We start from the raw sequence: 9,337 nt of genomic DNA on the forward strand, positions 1-9,337 counted from the left end.
AAACAAATATCTGACTTTTTAACTGCATTTCTTCTTTAATCCTTTAAACATACTGCTTTATGATTTACTTCTATGTCATCATCTCTGGAGCCTCCTTTCCTTGCAGCTAACTCTGTACTTATTTGTGGGTTGTACAGCAGATCATTTCTCATTATTCCTGCTGCTATTCCTTCCTTTGCAATTACTAAAACACTTTGCCCTAGTCTCCCTGCTCTTCTCCTGTCCCTGCTTCTAGGCTAAGATCAGCTTCCTTTCTTGCTGTAATTATAGCAAGGTGGTATAGCAAGGAGAAATTTTCTCATGCTCTCCCTCTCACCCCATTCATATATGTAGCCCTCACATCTCTATAAAACATTCCTCTGACCAGAAATGACCTCTTCTTTCTTGACAGTCTCTTACTGTACCTGATATTTGGTGAAGGACAAATATCCCCCAAAGAGAAGGTGAGTGAAAAAAGGCAGAAAGACTGCATCACACATCCTCCCTCCTATTTTCAAAATTAAGGAATATTTTTCCTACTGTTTTTTTTATTTCTGTGGCTACCTAATTCTGGGCAAAATCTGTTTTTGAGATGAGGACTTTATTTATTTATTAGTACTAGAGGCACACATGCAAACAACTGCATGTGAAAATTTGTTTAACTCAATAAAACTAAAAAACCTGAAATGCATAGACACTTTTTTTTTTTTTTTTGTTTCCAGCTGTGTTCTCTTGCATAGATATTTAAGCAACTGCACTTTCCAGCAAAGCATTTTTAAGATGGTGACTGTTAGGTCAATAAGGCAAAGAGAAGACTATCTGGAAGATTTGTGGATATCTGAAGAGGAAACAGCTTTGAAGAAAGGCAGGTCTGTCCAGCTAGAGGCAGAGGCATGCCATTGCAAATTTACATTTGCAACACAGAGCAGTATCATAACATAATGAATAGGCAATGATAGACTCATTGGTAAGATAATATCTCCTTTCTTTTAAAGGTACATATCAGGACTGCACTTTTGATGGAGTGATAAAGAAGCAGAAACTGCAAATATCTGCCCCCTGCCTCATCTGAAAATAACTTCACTTACCACTGCTAGGAGTACCTCAAACAGCACGCTGAGAATATAAACATGCACATGCAAACATCAATTGTATTTGTAAACCCAAGTCATTTTCTCTAGGCTGTTGGTTTTTCTTCATTTTGTTCAGACACAGCAAATAGATGTGTCAGCTTTTTGTTGGTTCAGTAACAGAGAAAAATCTCTAGAATCCGATTATCCCAATTCTTATATAGTCTGCAGTTATTTAAAAGTAAGTAGTCTGGAGATTAAGCTTTGCTTCAGAAATCAAAGTAATCTTATTGTACCCCAATAAGTATGGCATGAGTCACTCCATTGCAACAGTCCCTCCATATCCTGGTCTTAATTGTCTCCAAATTAAAAAAAAAAAAAAAAAAAAAAAAAAAAAGCATTATATTTCTAATCCCCGCTGCTAAATAACATGGCAGAGAATTCCTGTGAACATACACCAGATCAGTCTGCTAATACAAAAACTGTCCCTTGAATGTGTTAGTCAATCATTTTTCATTTCACCAATTATTTATAATTTGTTAAACCCGTAGACTAATTTTACAAACAAAGGTGAATGTTACTTCTTTATCAAGAGGGGTCCCTGTGAGCTCCCAATCTTTCTCAGCACTTGACAGGAACTTGATTGCAATAATGAAGTATTACAGCTACAGCACTGTTAAAAAACACAGCTTTTGTTTTTGAACTAAGTTGTGACAATTGCCTCCCATTTGAATCAATTTTACTCAAGTTTCATGACAATTTTTTACTCTGATTTTTTATTACACATATTACTTGAGTGCTCAGGGGCTCCTATCACTGTGGAGGATGCATCCTGCTGAGAGTAATAAATGAATTTGATGGGCAAGCAGACATTGCTCCAGAGTGTTTGCAGTCAAGGATCCAAAAAGTGCTGTGTTTAGCAACCGTGCTTAGGGGTGACAATACAAGCTTGCCAGTGCTGGGAGCTCTAGTTTTTGTCCAGAAAAGTGCAGAGGCATGGGTCTTTCAACCAAGTACCAGCACAGCCAATTTACATTATCACTCAGAGGAAAGAACTGGCCGTAGTTAGGTGACTGCCTAAGTATGGCAGACAAGCATAGCAGGGCAGCTCACCTCACTGGGAGCAGGGTCTCCATCTCCTCAGAGCCGTAAGAACAGACTCAGATGCATAATGTTGTTTGCTTGTTTAAATGGCTGCAGGAGGGAGGCCTAAATCTGTATGTACATATTTCCTCTCTTCAAAGAACCTTATTTTTGACAGGTTTAAAGGAAAAGACATGTTTTCTTATTTTAATGAAGTTTCCACCTCAGTAAGTCAGTGCAGTTTAGGAAACATCTGATTAAAACCATGTTCTGTTTTCTGAGTATCTCTTAAACTCTGCCTAACAAACTTGAACTGCATACAGTTCCTTGTTCTTTTAGCTCATTCTGCATTAACTTACCTACAAAACACTTCAGAAAAAGTATTTTTGTGTAAAACATGCCAACAAGAATCAACATATAAGCAGTAGAGAAAGAATTCTGACTACTGCTTGCATTATCTCCAGCACATGAAATTTAACCAGCAGAGCTAGAATTCCGTAAAAATATATACATATTAAAAATTAAAAAATAGCAAGTGCAGAACATTGAATTGATTCAGGGTTTTTCTGCCACCTGGGAAAGCATGAGGAAAATGTTTTATTGCACAAGAGAGTCCAGACGATATTGACCAAGCCCCTCTTGACTTCCTCTAAAACATTTGTTGCATTGAAAACAACCCTAGGAGCAGAGATTTATTTCTGAATTCCCTAGGTGTGCAGAGAGATACAAAGGTCCTAAATCTGCTGACTAAGATAAATTACAGGTTGGAATATATTTAACAAATGATAATGCAAAATGCAGGAAAATATACAGCAAAACAGCAGATAGCAGTGGAACAGAGTACATGACCTGCCTGAAAAGTTACTGCACTCAGCCAAAGAGCAGATATAACTGCAGATGAATTCCCTCAGCTTCCAATCCCTACAGAAATAATCTACTATTAAGAGAACACATATTTCTCCCTGCAAGTGAATCCTTCAACTGCATAACAAAGATGACTGGAAAACTGCTATTGCTGTAAGAGAGACCAAGTTTGGTGGTGTTTTTTTTTTGTGTTTTTTTTTTTTTTTTGTTGTTGTTGTTTGTTTGTTTGTTTTTTTGACGCAGAGGAAAGGTTTGAAGAAAGGAATGTAAGGAATGTGCTCTGAACTTCATTTAATGAGTTAAGTATCCAAGAGAAAACAGTAACCATTTTTTTTTTTTAAAAAAAAAGGAAATATCAGAAGAATACACAAGTGTTTATTAATAGACACACCTTCTGTTATTATGGCTGCCTGCTGCAGAGTGCCTTGTTTCATGCTTTGAAACATCTGGTGTTGGTCAGAATTTAAGATAGGACACAAGACTCAATGGACCAGTGGTCTAATAGGGCACGGCAATTCCTGTGGTGTTATTTTGTAGACAGGTGCAGTCAACACTGATTTTAGTACAATTGTTTGTTTGGTTTTTAATCTCCTCCCCTGTTCCTCTCTGCACATAATAACTGAAGAAGCATCTCACCAAGCTGTCACTGCAAGCCTCTGGCAGACCAGGTCCTACCTTGGGCCAGAGCTCAGCAGCCAAGCAGAAAGTACCAATCTGCAAGAGCAGCTCATAGAGCAATGCAGGTGAGAAAAAACAGAACCTGTCACTGTCTTGCACTCACCTGCCTTCAATATTCTCACTTCCCCTGCTTCCAGGTGCTCAAGAGAGGAGTGAGGTTTACCAAGCCTTCCCTCTGTCTACTTAAGGAAGCAGCTAAGAAACTCCTTTGAAGGTAAAAACTGAGAGCTCTGAGCTGAAACTAGAGAGTTAAGAGGGGACAATGGAAGGGGAACTTGTCAATGGTAGCTAGGAAATGAGACGGTTTAATAGAAAAAAAAATCATACTCATAAATTAATCATACTCCTACACATGCTGATTGTTTCATTGTTTGTACAGCACTACCACAGTGTGGCGCACAAGCACTAGGGATGAAAATCATTCTGCAGAGTATACAAAGAATTTTTCTGGAAAACAGAACTCAATTCATCTCCACGGAATCCCTTGTAAAGCAGGAATAACAGGAATAATCACCAGAATACTCCCAATTTTGCATATGACTGAAACCCCTTCCTGTCTGCGCCAACAAGTTCTTAACTTTTTCCTTCTTTAGAAAGCCAGCCTTAGCACTTCCCCTCAGATCTGAATTGGCTTAGAGAAAGAAAGGCCATCAGGTCAATCAACAATGTTATGGCTTTTCCTTCATAGAAACAAGGACATTTGTTTTCCTCTTGAACCAACTTTCACTAAACAGGTAGGACTTTCATCAACTTTGAGGTCTCTTATTCCATGTAAGTCTTGGTTAATTGTGGAACAATTTCAGAAGCAATTGGAAGCAAGAGCACGACACAACAGGATCATATACGCTCGCTTTCTTGGAAAAGCAGGCTTAAATCATGAGGATTCAAACATATATATATATATTCTTAATTACAATTGTTTAACCAAATAGAAATGCATTGAATTATTTCTTCATTCATTTTTCATATTTTTTTAACTTTAGCAAAATACATAATCTCTTTTCGTACTCTGAGAAGATTTGCTTCTGCTGAGAAAATGTAGATGAGGTGCAGATCCAGACACTTTTTTGGGGTGGGGGGGAAGATGGAGAGAGAGAAGGAGTGAGCTCCCTCTGTTACTAGGTGGGTATTGTCACTGACTCATAGGAATGCATGCCAGTAGCCCTCCTTTTTGTCTTTCACCAGCTAATGTACTGTTTTACTGTGCTAAAAGAAATATTATTTTTAGCTAGTTCAATGATATCTCAATTTCAATAAGAGTCTATTGTCAGATGGGAACCTTCTCCCCCACCACAATTCTTATTCACAGGGACAGTGGCCCACACATCACACAGCTAATGGTGCAGCCAGACATGAAACACATCTCAATTTCTTACAAGCTCTGTGCTGTAATGACCCACTACGCTTCTGAAACAACTGCAGAAACTCTCCTGGTACCCATCCCAGGACAGATCTATGTGGCATTCAAGTATGGAAAAACATTAAAGGGCAAGCTACTGCCACATAATGCCTTAATTCTGGCACACAGCTCTATTTAGCAGAGCACTGAGGCATGTGAGGGGTCTATATCATAAGCTTTCCTTCTCAGGAACGTGACTAACAGCAATGTCTACCAGCCCTTGGTTGTGTAACACACAGTGGTGATGCTCACTTACAGCCCTCAAACAGACTTGTCAGGGTGCCTGGCAAATAGAGCAGACACAAATAGAGGTAAATATGGGGAAAGAGACAAAAGCTTTCAAGGAGGCAACGTCTGCTCTCAGTCCACAATAAATCTTCCTGGGGCTGCCACTTGAGTCCTTTCTGGGTGTTTAAAAATCCTGTATTTCATAACATGCCTCAGTCTGGGGAAAGGCAGAGAATAACTCATTCACTGTTACTCAGGACGGCTGCTACAGCACTGTGTGTTTGGAAGTAATCTACAGAAAAGCAGCTGACCTTCTAAAGATGTGACACCTGAAAGCAATGTGTTGAAGAAAAGCAACTGCAACACTCCAGAAAATTCTGGGTGACAAGAAGAAATGAGAGGTTTGCAGTATGATTGCTCCTTTTTTTTTTTTTTTTTTTTTTCCTCAATAGAGTTGTACAGCCAACCAGATTTCATTGCTACCCGTATCTGGTTTATAGATGTCATCTCTGTGCTGACAAGTACCTTCTTTCCCTGTCTGTAGAATTTTTTTTCATCCCTGCCAATATCTGTTATGGGGTCTGATTAGTCCCAACAACTGATTAAATAACAGATTGTGAAAAATAATCTACGGCTAACAGGAGATGATGAATTTTATGTTTGTTTCACTCTTTCCTTCTTTTTTTTATTTTTCTTCAAGCATGTAAAACCAGCACCTATAAGGCCTCTCATGATTTATCCAAAATAGTAGGTCCTAGCTTAATTTAGCAACATGCTAAAGAAATGCTCATTATTTACAGGACATGACATAGCATTTCCTACACTCCTGATTCAGTCTTTGATCTCTCCTGACAATTTATTTTAGAGTTTGTTGTTCTGTCTTAAAGGGATATAGTTGCAACAAGTATTTCTTCCAGGGAAGGGAAGGGAACGGAAAGAAAGGGAAGGCTGAAACATCATTTATGGTCTTACAAGGGTTTAGAAAGTTCAATCATGTTCACATTTACTAAACAGGAAATATTTATATTTGCTTTCTTTCCCTCCAACAGCAAGCCACTAATGACTTACACCTTTATTACAGCATACTCCTGTGAACTGTTCCTTTAAGTCTTTTGATTGTGACCCAACAAGAAGCACAGTGTGTCACCTTGGTGTCAGTGTAAGTCATGATTGCAGGGCCTGCTGGCTTTCTTTTCCTGTTATTCACATTTAATAACTCATCTTCATTAAACAAATGATTGTGAAGCTTTGCTATCAGTTGGATGTGTCTCTTTTGTTTCTTTTCTTTGCTGGTTGTCTTTTGTTTCTTCTTTTCTTATGTGCTACTCTTTACCAATAAGAAAGCCAAGTTTGATCTAAACTCTTTAACAAGCTGCCAAAGCATAACTTAGGACCTTTCTGTGTACATAGAACTACATCTTTGTCAAGATCAGCCAAGTTTACTTCTGGAAGAAGCTTCTCTGCCAGGAGCTCTATTAGTCAACAGTGCTGCCTTTTCTATTCATTTTGGCATTTTGTCTGCTTGCACTAGGTGTCCTGCATTCTTACTGCCTCCCAATAAGCAGGACAAAGACTCAGTACCCCATGACAAGTATCCCTTTCTTCCTATATCTTAGGTGACTCAGTGCCCCAGTATGCACATGGATAAAGTTACAGTGCATGATTAGATGCCAGCTGAATGTCAGCCACTTAATTATCTTTCTTCTAACCTACAAGATTTTCTGAATATTCCTAAAATATTCACCCTTTTGAAAACATCCATTCAACAGGTATTACTAAAACAGCATCTGAGGACATCAGGAAAGGGACACAGAGCTTACTGAAGTGAACAAAAAATAAAATGTTGGTTAGTGCAGGCATCCACGGAAGAAGGGATGATTCTTCATTGTCTAAGAAACAAATACCAAGAGGTGGGACCACTCAGGCATTACTGGCAAAGGCTGCCAAACTTTTGGTCAGGAAGGATGCAATCTAAAGTAAAGATCTATAGCTCAGAAGCAGAAAGCAAGTTAACATTGGCAGTGGAAAAAGAGTGAGGTGAATATCACTAGAAGACTACAAGTTTAGTCTGTCCAAGACACATCAGTCACTGGGGAATCAGTTGCAGGTCAGAAAGTATGCAGAGAAAAAGGCTGTCACTCAAGTATGCAAGGCCGATACTTGTATTTTGCTGTACAAAGTTGGAAGGAAATAGCTTCCTGAAGAGCAGTGTAATCAAGGATAGGACCCATATCGTAATGAATTTTTTTCCTATTATTATGAAAGTTGTTAATTTTCTTCTGCTGTGTAAACACGTGTTTTGAGTGGGAACATTTCACTTAATATCAGTATTGTCTGGTCAAAGACTGTGAAAAATAGTATTTACATCACTAGGAACATATGCCATTTCCAGAAGAGGCAAGCAGAGATCTTTCTTATCAATCACACTGTCCACATTTCTAGGATTGTAATGAAAACTGTAATTCTACCTTTTGCTTCCCTCATTTTGGGGCCCATAAAGAAGACATCTAATCACTTGCAGAAAGCTTCAGCTAATATTTGAGACCATGCACAGATTAAATGTAATATACTTTTTGTATCATGAAAGGATGTGACAATGTATCATGAGTCAGATTGATACTAGCAAATTTAATGTTTCTATTATTATTACTATGTACTGTGTACTGAATCATTTTTGTGAGCTAAGGTGAATATTGCCAGCAGAGGTTAAAAGCACATTGGAATTAGAAAATGTGCTTGCTAATTTTCAGCATCCAAGTACAGTGCAGTTATGAAAGCCTACCAAGACCAGAGAGGCCTTACAAAATCTTAACATTATGACTACTGAATTGCCTGCTTTTAGACTGTTGGGTAGAATACTGCAATTGGGTGTCATATAAAAAGTGATCTGAATTGTTTTGGAGGGAAGAGTGCAGCTTTTGTATCTTCCAGCTTCTAATATATATTCTATATATTCCCTCAGTACCAGGGAAGCTCATGGAGCAGATCCTCTTGGGAGTCATCATGCGGCACTTGAAGGGCAAGCAGGCGATCAGGCCCAGCCAGCATGGGTTTATGGAAGGCAGGTCCTGCTTGACGAACCTGATCTCCTTCTACGACAAAGTGACGCGCTGGGTGGACGAGGGAAAGGCTGTGGATGTGGTCTACCTTGACTTCAGCAAGGCTTTTGACACCGTCTCCCACAGCATTCTCCTCAAGAAACTGGCTGCTCTTGGCTTGGACTGGCGCACGCTTCGTTGGGTTAGAAACTGGCTGGATAGCCGGGCCCAAAGAGTTGTGGTGAATGGAGCCAAGTCCAGTTGGAGGCCAGTCACTAGTGGCGTCCCCCAGGGCTCGGTGCTGGGGCCGGTCCTCTTTAACATCTTCATCAATGATCTGGATGATGGCATTGAGTGCACCCTCAGTAAGTTTGCAGATGACACCAAGCTAGGTGCGTGTGTCGATCTGCTCGAGGGTAGGAAGGCTCTGCAGGAGGATCTGGATAGGCTGCACCGATGGGCTGAGGTCAACTGTATGAAGTTCAACAAGGCCAAGTGCCGGGTCCTGCACCTGGGGCGCAATAACCCCAAGAAGAGCTACAGGCTGGGAGAGGAATGGCTGGAGAGCTGCCAGGCAGAGAAGGACCTGGGAGTGATGGTGGACAGTCGGCTGAATATGAGCCAGCAGTGTGCTCAGGTGGCCAAGAAGGCCAACGGCATCCTGGCTTGTATCAGAAACACTGTGACCAGCAGGGCTAGGGAGGTGATCGTCCCCCTGTACTCGGCTCTGGTGAGGCCGCACCTCGAGTACTGTGTTCAGTTTTGGGCCCCTCGCTACAAGAAGGACATCGAGGTGCTTGAGCGGGTCCAGAGAAGGGCGACGAAGCTGGTGAGGGGCCTGGAGAACAAGTCCTACGAGGAGCGGCTGAGGGAGCTGGGCTTGTTCAGCCTGGAGAAGAGGAGGCTCAGGGGTGACCTTATTGCTCTTTATAAGTACATTAAAGGAGGCTGTAGAGAGGTGGGGGTTGGCCTGTTCTCCCATGTGCCTGGTGACAGGA

The 9,337-nt window shown here is 40.5% G+C and overlaps 1 long non-coding RNA gene across 1 annotated transcript; it reads left to right on the forward strand.

The window, feature by feature from the left end:
* The first annotated feature begins 81 nt into the window (after positions 1-81).
* Positions 82-8,522, forward strand: LOC110352335 (uncharacterized). Its single transcript, XR_011804098.1, has 5 exons — positions 82-443; positions 702-848; positions 975-5,702; positions 6,383-6,460; positions 8,264-8,522. It is a non-coding gene; the product is annotated as an uncharacterized lncRNA (long non-coding RNA).
* Positions 8,523-9,337: the final 815 nt, after the last annotated feature.

The sequence above is a fragment of the Anas platyrhynchos genome, chromosome 1 (genome assembly GCF_047663525.1).
Source record: "Anas platyrhynchos isolate ZD024472 breed Pekin duck chromosome 1, IASCAAS_PekinDuck_T2T, whole genome shotgun sequence".
Lineage (NCBI taxonomy): Eukaryota > Metazoa > Chordata > Aves > Anseriformes > Anatidae > Anas > Anas platyrhynchos.